The sequence below is a fragment of the Dasypus novemcinctus genome, chromosome 9 (genome assembly GCF_030445035.2).
Source record: "Dasypus novemcinctus isolate mDasNov1 chromosome 9, mDasNov1.1.hap2, whole genome shotgun sequence".
In the NCBI taxonomy this organism is placed as follows: Eukaryota; Metazoa; Chordata; class Mammalia; order Cingulata; family Dasypodidae; genus Dasypus; species Dasypus novemcinctus.
Window position 1 is genome coordinate 94,520,324 of NC_080681.1, and position 11,713 is coordinate 94,532,036.

The following is an 11,713-nucleotide window of genomic DNA, read 5'->3' on the forward strand; positions in this document are numbered from 1 at the left end:
AATATAAAAGAAAAATCAAAGATATTTCTATACACTAACAATGAAGTACAAAAGATGAAGTTAAGAAAACAATTTCATTTGCAAGAGCATCAAAAAGAATAAAATACTTAGGAATAAATTTCACAAAATAAGCGTAAGAAGCGTAACATGAAAATTTTTTAAATTGTTGAAAGAAAATAAAGAACATTTTTAAAAAGACACCCTATATTTGTGGTTTGGAAGACTTGTTAGTATTAAGATGGCAATACCTCCTATGTTAGGTTAAATTATGTACTGCAGAAAAAGACATGTTTTTAATATTACTTCATTTCTGTGGCTGTGAACCCATTGTAACTAGGATCTTTTGAAGATGTGAGTTTTAGTTAAAGTGTAGTCCAACTGACAGAGATTGGGCCTAATCCTATTACCAGAGGCTTTATAAAGACAAAACCATGTGGAGAAGAAGAAGATGGAAGTCAATGTAACCCAGAAAAGAAAGGAGACGTCTTGGTCAAATGCATTGCAATGTGACAGAAAAGCCAAAGACCCAAGGATTGTCTGCAGCCAGCCCCAGAATATCACAGTCTTTGGGAGGAAAGCATCACTTTGCTGATGCCTCAATTTTGGATTTCTCCTAGCCTCAAAACTGTGAGCCAATAAATTCCCTCCTCCCTCCTTTTTTTTTGAGGTACTGGGGACTGGGGATTGAACCCGGGACCTCGTATGTGGGAAGCAGCAGTTTGACCATTGAGCCACATCAGCTCCCCCGAGTTGACTTTTTTGTTTGTTTTTGCTTGCTGTTTTGTTTTTGTTATTGTTTAGGAGGCACTGGGAATCAAATCTGGGACCTCCCAAGTGGCAAGCAGGCGCTAAACTGCTTGAGCCAACTCCCATTTCAATTCCCATTTTTTAAGCCATCTGTATTAGTCAGCCAAAGGGGTACCAACAGAAAGTACTAGGATCTGTTAGCTTTTATAAAGGGTATTTATTTGGGATAGAAACTTACAAATACCAGGCCCTAAAGAGTCCTATTCAAAGTACCATGAGAAGTACTTTTTCACCCAAAGTCTGTTGCCACGTATTGACGCAAGATGGCGGGTGACGTCTCTTAAGGCTCCATGGGTTCAGCTTCTTCCAATCTCAGTTCTAGTCTGGCATAGGGCTCATTTCTCTTCCCAGGGATCATTTCTTTTCAGGCTCAACTGCTCTGTTCTCTTCACAAGGATAGCTGTAGACTATCAAGCTCATCTGTCTTCCATGTCTAATGAGCTGTCTATTCCTCTGTGTTCTTATCTGTGTATCTACTTCTGTGTGAATCTGTTTTATTAACCCACCAAGTGGGTGGTGACTCAATGCTAAGTCATACTTCAATGAATCAAAGCCCTAATCTTAACATAATTTAGTCAGATGGCTCAGCTGAATCTAATACAATCAAGAGGTTATCATACCCAGAGGAACAGACCAGTTTACAAACATAATCTCTCTTCGGAATTCATAAATAATCTCAAACTACCACACCATCCTAGTTGTGTGGTGTTTATTTTAGTAGCTGAGGAACTAAGACATTGTATTAGTCAAATGAGTGCTGATGCAAAATAACAGAAATTGGTTGGTTTTTATAAAGGGTATTTATTTGGGGTAGGAGCTTACAGATAACAGGCCATAAAGCATAAATTACTTCCCTCACCAAAGTCTATTTGGAGCAAGATGGCTGCTGATGTCTGTGAGGGTTCAGGCTTCCTGGGTACCTATGTTCCTGGGGCTTGCTTTTCTCTGGGTTCAAGGTTCCTTTCTTCCTGGGACTGGTTTCTCTTCCCTCTGTGTGCTGACTTCCCAGGGCTCCAGCTTAAGTCTTCAGCATCAAACTCCAACATCAAAACTCCAACATTAGAAAACTCTCAACTCTTCTTTGCCATGCCTTTAATCTGTGAGTCCCCACCCCTTGGTGGGTGGGGACTCAATACCTTAATCATAACTCAATCATCCCCAGGTACAGATCAGATTACAAGCATAATCCAATATTTCTTTTTGGAATTCATCAATAATATTAAACTGCTACAGACATTGATCTACAAATTCAATACAATCCCTATAAAAATTCCAGTTGGGTCTTCATAGAAAAATTCAATATAGGAAGAACAGTCTTTTCAATAAATGGTGCTGGGAAAAGTGAATATCCACATGCACAAGAAATTAGTTGAGGAATGACCCTAATTGGTACAAGATTCCTATTTGGGGTGATGGCAATATTCTAAAATAGATTTTGGTGGTAGCTGTATATCTCTGTAAATATACTAAAAACCATCATACTGAATACTTTAAGTGGGTGGATTTTATGATATATAATTATATTTCAACAAAGCTTTTTATAAATATCTCAGACCAGATCTCTTCTCTGCTCACAATCCTTCCCATATCATCTAGAGTAGCAGTTTTGGAGGGAAGGTGGAAAGGGAGCTGTATTAATAAGCCAAAGGGGTGCTAATACAAAATACCAGAAATTGGATGGTTTTTATAAAGGGTATTTATTTGGGATAGGAGCTTACAGATACCAGGCCATAAAGCATAAGTTACTTCCCTCACCATAGGCTATTTCCACGTGTTGGAGCAAAATGGCTGCAGGTGAGTGTTCAGGCTTCCTGGTTCCTCTGGGCTCAGCTCCTCTCTTTTCTCTACACTGTAGACTATGAGTCTCTCTAGACTTTTCCTCTCTCCACAAAATCAGCTGTAGACTATCAGGTGAACGGCTCTGTCTTTCTCCCTGGGGTTTCTGCAGTGTCTATGGAACTGTCTCTACTCCTCTGTGTTCTCCTGGCTCAGGTTCTCTCTTCCCAAGGCTTGCTTCTCTGTCCTGTGTGCTCATTTCCTGGGGTAGAGCTTTTTCCCTCCTCATTAAAAAAAAGTATTATTGTTGTTATTTTTTATTAGAGAAATTATAGGTTTACTGAAAAATCATGCAGAAAATACATAGTTGCCATATACCCTCCCTATTATTAACACCTTTCATTGGTGTGGTACATTCATTACAATTGATGAAAGAATATTATTACAATTGTGCTATTAACTATAGTCCATGGTCCACATTAAGGTTTTCCTGTTTCTCTTGTATAGTCTGATGTTCTAATTCTTATTCTAGTAACATATATATATAGCTCCTAACATATCCCCTTTTAACCACATTCAAATACAGAATTCAGGGCTGTTAATTACCTTCACAATGTTGTGTTACCATCACCAACATCCATTATAAAAACTATTCCATCACTCCAAATAGAACTCTGTACAATTTAAACATTAATTCCCCACTCCCTACCCTGCCACCCCTCCTGGTAACCTGTCATCTAGGTTCTAACTCTATGAATTTGCTTGTTCTAATTATTTTATATCAGTGAGACTGACATGTTGAGTGAAATAAGCCAGACACAAAAAGGACAAATATTGCTTTATAGGCCATTGTAAGGACCTTACATTTTACTCTAGATCAAATTGCTTATTACATTGATTTTTGTCTGTCTTCCCTATTGTAAGCGCCATAAGGGAAGGGAGATTTGTTCACTGATTTATCGCAAGGGTTCAGTATCTGGTATATAGTAGCTATCAATAAATAATAATTGAATAAATGAACTTGATAATTTCCAAAGTCTTTTAAAAACATATAGGCAATCATTATTCAACACCAATCCTGAATATACAAAAGATTTTTTAAAAATCGTGTATTTTTTAAAATAAAAATTACGTTTTATAAATTTTACCTAACAGTACACTCCACCCACAGACAAGACTTTTTTTAAAAAGTCCATAGGTTATTGTCTGACTGCTGTGCTAGTCTCTAGGAGATAAATTGCATGACAGTTAAATTATAACTAGGTTCTCAGAATATCATTGCTTCCATGATGGGACTTCAAAGGTAAAATTGTTGTATGCTTGGTAAGTACAGGACTAACCTACTTTCCTCAGCTTGTGTCCAGTGCATTTTGAGGATAACATTAGATTTAGTAAGCAAAATTAATGAAATAAATCTTTATTCATTTTTATTTTGCACCCCAATTTTCCAAATGACTGCATATACAGAAAACACTCCCCTACCCACATATACCATGCAAACACATCACAGAAAAGCAATAGTCTAGCTTTCCTTATAAAAACTTAGAAAACTCCAAGTTATTTCCATGAGCTAAGCATCTGTCAGTTAGTAATGAACAACCCTACCACATAGGATTATATAATTCTTAACCATTAATCCACAATGACTTAAAAGTTGATCAGAAAGGCAGTTTTTGCTTTTTATCCCCCTCCCTTACACTGTCCTGCAAAAAGAGCAGCCCTGATTTAGTTGATTTTGCACATTGGCCTTCCTGATGAATGTTTAAACCAAGAAATCCAAGATTAAAGAACTTTTAAAAACACTGGGTGGGAAACAGATGTGACTCAACCAGTTGGGCCCCCATCTACCATAAAAAACAACAACAAAAGAAAAAAACCACTGGACTGAATCATCTTTATATGCATTGCTACTCTACAACACAATGAATTCTAAATGTCTTAAGGCAGAGCAGGCAAAATATAAAACTTTAGTTATTTGGCCAAGATTTTCATCAGCTTCAAACAACTTTATTGATAACTTTAATGTAAAGTTTTGTGTTTTACTAAATTTTATTCTTTTTATTTAAAGATTTATTTTATTTATTTTACCCCCCTCCTTATTCCCCCTGTTGTCTGCTCTGTGTCCATTCACTGTGTGTTCTTCTCTGTCCGCTTGTATTCTCATTAGGTGGCTCTAGGAACCAATCCTGGGTCCTTCTAGAGTGGGAGAGAGGCGATTACTTTCTTGCACCACCTCAGCTCTCTTGTTCTGCTACGTCTTCTTATTTTCTCTCCTCTGTGTCTCTTGCTGTATCATCTTGCTGTGCTAGCTCTCCACGTCAGTCGGCAATCCTGCACGGGGTGGCATTCCCATGTGAACTGGCACTCTGCATGGGTCAGCTTGCTGTGTGGGTCAGCTTGCCCTCAGTAGGAGGCTCTGGGCATTGAACCCTGGACCTTCTATATGGTAGACTGGAGCGCAATTGGCTGAGCCACATCTGTTTCCCATAAACTTTATTCTTAAAGCAGTTTCGGGTTTACAGAAAATTGCACAGAAATTAAAAGTACAGAGAGCTCCCATATACCTCCCCCACAGGTAGTTTCCCCTATTGTTAGTATCTTGTATTACTGTGTTACATTCATTAGAACTAATGAACCACTTCTGATGCATTGTTAGTAACTAAAGTCTGTAGTTTATATTAGGGTTCATTCTTTGTGTTGTATAGTTCTAGGGGTCTTAACAAACCAGTAATGTCATATATCCACCATTATGGCATCACACTGACTAATTTCACTGCCCAAAATATACCCAGTGCTCTACCTATTCATCCCTCTCTCCTGCCCCCTGAACCAGTGGCAACTATTGATCTTTTTCACTGCCTCTACAGTTTTGCTTTTCCCAGAGTATCATATAGTTGGAATCAGCCAGTATGTAGCCTTTTTAGAACGCTTCTTTCACTTAATATTTTTATGATTGAATGATATTCTATTGTATGGATGTACCACAGTTTATTATTTCATTCACCTATTAAAGGGCATCTTAGTTGCTTCCAATTTTTGGAAATTGTGAATAAAACATATGTGTGCAGGTTTTTTATGGATGTAAGTTTTCAATTCCTTTGAGTAAATACCTTGGAGTGCAATTACTGGATTATTTGATAAACCTATGTTTATCCTTGTAAGAAACTGCTAAAGTGTCTTTATCATTTTGCATTCCCATCAGCAGCTTTTGTTGATTTTTTATTTCATAATATATGTTCCCCATCCTTTTTTTGTCTTTATTTATTTTTTTAATGTTACATTAAAAAAATTTGAGGTCCCCATATACCCCCCACCCGCCTCACCCCACTCCTCCCCCCATAACAACAACCTCCTCCATCATCATGAGACATTCATTGCACTTGGTGAATCCATCTCTGAGCACCGCTGCACCTCATGGCCAATGGTCCACACCATAGCCCACACTCTCCCACAGTCCTCCCAGTGGGCCATGGGAGGGCATACAATGTCTGGTAACTGTCCCTGGAGTACCAACATAGTGTACCGCTTTTAAATTTAAATTTATACATTTATAAATCATGAATTTCTTTTTTTTTTTTAAGATTTATTTATTTATTTATTTCTCTCCTCTCCCCCCCCCCCCCCCCCTGACCCTGGCTGTCTGTTCTCTGTGTCTATTTGCTGTGTCTTCTTTGTCCGCTTCTGTTGTCAGCGGCACGGGAATCTGTGTTTCTTTTTGCTGCGTCATCTTGTTGTGTCATCTCTCCATGTGTGTGGCACCATTCCTGGGTAGGCTGCACTTTCTTTCGCGCTGGGCGGCTCTCCTTATGGGGAGCACTCCTTGCGCGTGGGGCTCCCCTACACGGGGGACAACCCTGCGGTGGCAGGGCACTCCTTGCTCGCATTAGCGCCGCGCATGGGCCAGCTCCACACAGGTCAAGGAGGCCTGGGGTTTGAACCGCGGACCTCCCATGTGGTAGACGGATGCACTAACCACTGGGCCAAGTCCGCTGCCATGAATTTCTTAAATAATTAAGCTGGAGAAAGTTAATGTGTGTCAAATGTGAAATTGGAAAAAGTCTAAATTTATTTTCCCATATTATAAATGTAATCAAGGATTGCGTTTAAAGTAAAATTAATAATAACATATTTAGAAATACGTTAACCTAGAATAAAATTTGTTTTACAAAAATTATTTTGTTACTATATACGTGAAGTTGATGAATTGATCACTAAGGTGACTCACAAAGTACATGTTACATTGAAAGAGCCTCAAAAAATCAAGAAAGTGTGTTAAATACTGATCTCTGGTATGAGTATTTTTTTAAAGATTTATTTATTCATTCATTCATTCATTTATTTCTCTCTCTGCCCCCCACCCCCTGCCCCGGTTGTCTGTTCTCTGTGTCTATTTGCTGCATCTTCTTCTTTGTCCGCTTCTGTTGTTGTCAGCAGCACAGGAATCTGTGTTTCTTTTTTTGTTGTTGTTATGTCATCTTATTGTGTCAGCTCTCTGTCCTGGGCAGGCTGCACTTTCTTTTGTGCTGGGCAGCTCTCCTTATGGGGTGTACTCCTTGCGTGTGGGGTTTCCCTATGCAGGGGACACCCCTCTGTGGCAGGGCACTCCTTGTGTGCATCAGCACTGCGCATGGGCCAGCTCCACACGGGTCAAGGAGGCCCGGGTTTGAACCGCAGACCTCCCATGTGGTAGACGGACGCCCTAACCACTGAGCCAAGTCCGCTTCCCTGGCATGAGTATTTTTAAGATAATTTAAGATTATTTTATTCCCCAGCTTTCCTCAGTACATGGCATCTAATTATTATACATAGCTTGATATAGTTGTATGTTTTCAACTGGATTTGAAGAATATTTACTTATATTTGGAACTGTTACCACCTGCAACTTCTAATTTAAACTCTCAGATAGGGTACAGTTTTCTTTGCTCCTATCCTTTATGGTATTCTTTTTAAAAATTAAGTGGGAAACTATTAAGTATATTGATATATCTGATACCATAGGAACACAGAATCTTAGCACTGAAAGAATTTTTAAAAATAATTTACTTCATCATTCCCTACCTCGAGTTTAATAAATGAAGATACTGAGGCAAAAGATATTAGAAAATGGTTTGGCTGCTGATCTTTATCTCCTTCTACCACATCCATCTCTCTGAGATGAAGTTTTCATCTCAACAATGTATGATTTATCAAGTAGATGTGTCATAACTCATAAAAATAAAAATATCTGAAGCAACTTACAGCAAGAATATATGCAATAAGCTAGAAATTGAATGGAGCATCACACTCACTGAGAAAATTGGGTACCCAGCTTTGGATGCAGAGGCTTGAAGTGCTTAGACCCTGTCTTAGCTGACCACAGCTACTATCACAAATACCACAAACTGGTTTAGGCTTAACAACAGGAATTTATTGGCTGACAGTTTTGAGGCTAGAAGAAGTCCAAACTCAAGATATAGGGAAGGTTTTCTTTCTCCCCAAGTCTGTATCATTCTGATGCTGGCTGCTGGCAATCCTTGGGGTTCCTTAACTTGTATCTCTGCTTCCCATTACATGGCAATGTCCTCTCCTTTGTCTGCTCTTCCAGTTTCCAGTGACTTGCAGCTTCTTCCTGTATGATCTTCTCCAACTTCTGCCTTCTGGTTTCTTCTCTTTAGAAGGCCTCTAATTATAGGGATTAAGACCCACGCTCATTCAGTTGGATCACACTTTAACTAGAAAGAACAGCTTCAAAAGGTCCTGTTTACAATGGCTCACACCCACAGTGATGTGGATTAAGTATATGCGTTTGTTGGATTATGTAATTCAATCTACCACAAACACTCCAACCTGATTTCTCTTCCTTTGTTTCTCTTTCAGTGGTCCTCCTCCATAGTGTCATGCATTCTTTACTATCTTAGCATTATTTTTGCAATCTTCTTTTGAGTATGGAGATATAGTTGGAAAATATTCTCAGAATTTCTTTTCTCTGTGAGTATTGCTAGATATTGGGGAGTAATAGTCTTGCTGTAAATGTATTAAGTATTTGTGGAGGTCTACCTGAGGGATTTACCAAGGCTAAAGGGATATTGCCAAATGTTACAACATCACAAGATGCCAAGAGCTCAACATAAGATAAGGCAGTGAGGAACTCCTTCCACTCCCCCTCCCCTCCCAGGGAAAACATCCCTTAATCATTGAGAAATGTCTTCCACTCCTGGCAGAAATCTCCTTGACCCAGTTCTACTTACTATGGGATATAGGATTTCATTCTAATGGAGAAGAGGAGCTGGTCTAGTATGGTTTAATGCACGAGAATAGTTTAGTATGTGTGGACAGAGACCATATAAAATCCTTTGTGAAGTTTCATTCCTCGGAGTTGTGCTTGATTCCTTGATGCCCTTGTGCCTCACAAGTTCATCAAGTCTCATGAGAACTTGCAAGTCATATGTAGCAGTGAGATTAGGTACTTGGGTTCTGGAATCAGAATTACTGTCTCATCTTGGCCTTAACTTCATGTTTCAGTTTCTTTATTTGAAACTGAGGATGATTGAGCTGGCTGCAAAAGTTTTTTGGTTTAAATTAGATAATCTACATAAATCTTTAACAAAGTTCAGTGCTCATAGTAAGTGCTTAATTAGTATTAATGATAAAATTATTAGTCTCTGTCTTCTCTCTGATCTCCAGAGAGGCTATGGGTACTGTATTAGTCTGCCAAAGGGGTGCCAATGCAAAGAACCAGAAATCTGTTGTCTTTTAAAAGAGTATTTATTTGGGGATAAATGCTTACATTCCAAGGCTGTAAAAAGTCCGATCAAGGCACCATAAAAGGTGCCCTCTCACCAGTGTCAGTTGCCACGTGTTAAAGCAAGATTGTGGGTGATCTCTGCCTGGTCTCTCCTTCTCCTCCAGGCTTCCCTTCCTCCTGAGCTCCACCAGCCCAGCCCTTTGAGGCTTCATGCAGTCCTCTCTCCTGGTATAGGGCTCGTTTCTTTCCAGGCCTTCTATATCAGTCTCAGCTGTTCTGCTCTTTCCCCAAAGTCAGCTGCAAACTATCGGGTAAATGGTTCATCTCTCCCTGGGGCCCCAGTCACTGAACCTTATACTTTCTGTCACATGGCAGGATAAAAAATAACAGAGCAGTCGGCCTGGCCCAGCCATGATCAAGGCCATCCTAATCTTCAACAACCATGGGAAGCCGTGGCTCTCCAAGTTCTACCAGCCCTACAGTGAAGATACACAACAACAAATCATCAGGGAGACTTTCCATTTGGTATCTAAAAGAGATGGAAATGTTTGTAATTTCCTAGAAGGAGGATTGTTAATAGGAGGATCTGACAACAAACTGATTTATAGACATTACACCACATTATACTTTGTCTTCTGTGTGGATTCTTCAGAAAGTGAACTTGGCATTTTAGATCTAATTCAAGTATTTGTGGAAACATTGGACAAGTGTTTTGAGAATGTTTGTGAGCTGGATTTAATTTTCCATGTAGACAAGGTTCACAATATTCTTGCAGAAATGGTGATGGGGGGAATGGTATTGGAGACCAATATGAATGAGATTGTTACACAAATTGATGCACAAAATAAACTGGAGAAATCTGAGGCTGGTTTAGCAGAAGCTCCAGCCCGTGCTATATCTGCTGTAAAGATAGGAATCTTTCTGAGATCCCAAGAAATATTAACCTTGGCGACATCGGTATAAAAGTGCCAAACCTGCCCTCTTTTAAATAACAGTAAAAAGGCTATTCCCAGGTAAAATCCAGGGGAAAAAGTCATCTAAGTTTACCATGCAGTTGTTTACCAAAAATAAAGGAGAGTCTTTAACTTTTGCTCTTGGATTAAAGTCAAGGTACTGTATAGAAGTTGTGTAAAATTAGTATGTGAAATTCAATGTTGTTTTTCTTCTTCAGTGATTTTAAAGAAATTAAGTAGTTCCAGTATGATTTTTTTTCTTCTTTTCTAAATTGCATTCCTATGGCCACCTAAGGCATGCCTCTGTGTTTTGGCTACTACAGTATTTTAAAAAGTGTTTGAGACATTTCTTTAATTATGTACAACCAAAAATGTTAATGTTTTGTATGGATCTCAAGTGCAGCATTCCTTGATTCTTTCTATTTTTTTGTCACACTAGTTATTTACAGAACCATTTATGTATTGCATGAAAACATTATGAACCTTTTCTCTTAGCTTGAATAAATTCCAAGGTAACTGGAAAAAAAAAATTACAGAGCTGGGCAGCAGACTTGGACCAGTGGTTAGGTCCACGGTTCAAACCCTGGGCTTCCTTGACCCATGTAGAGCTGGCCCATGCACAGTGCTGATGCACACAAGGAGTGCCCTACCACGCAGGGGTGTCCCAGCGTAGGGGAGCCCCATGCTCAAGGAGTGCGCCCTGTGAGGAGAACCGCCCAGCACAAAAGAAAGTGCAGCCTGCCCAAGAATGGCGCCGCACACATGGAGAGCTGACACAAGATGACACAACAAAAAGAAACACAGATTCCCATGCCGCTGACAACAATAGAAGCGGACAAAGAAGAGACAGCCAATAGACACAGAGAACAGACAACCGGGGTTGGGAGTGGGAGGAAATAAATAAATAAATAAATCTTTTTTAAAAAATCCTTTAAAAAAAAATGACAGAGCTAGTGGAGCAGGTGTAGCTCAGAGGTTAAGCACCTGTTTCACATGTATGAGGTCAATCCCCAATACCTCCTTAAAAAAATGACAGAGCTCTCTTTTCTTATGTGTGTGTCTGTCTGTGTAAGTTTCCATTTATATCAGACCCAGCAAAAGGGCAGAGACTCAACCTGAGTCATGCCCACTGACATAGTCAAGTCAAAAGCCCTAATCTTAACAGGTAATTTAATCAAAGACTCAGGTGAATTTAACACAATCAAAGGGTATCATACCTAGAGATTAGTTTACAAACATAATCTTTCTCTTTTTGGGATTCATAAATATTCTCAAACCGCCACAGCTACTAGCAAGTATATACCCTTTTGGTGGTTTTGGCTTGACCAAAAAATGGTGTTAAGCATAACAACATGAGGGGCAGAGTCCAAGTTTACTCCTGCCACAGGGACTCAGTTTTCTTCCTAGTACACCTGTTCTTTGTATCCCCAGACTTATAATAAATTTATCTTTC

The 11,713-nt window shown here is 39.3% G+C and overlaps 1 pseudogene; it reads left to right on the forward strand.

Moving 5' to 3' along the window:
* The first annotated feature begins 9,718 nt into the window (after nt 1-9,718).
* On the forward strand, nt 9,719-10,378 carry LOC101418376 (AP-3 complex subunit sigma-1 pseudogene; annotated as a pseudogene).
* Nucleotides 10,379-11,713: the final 1,335 nt, after the last annotated feature.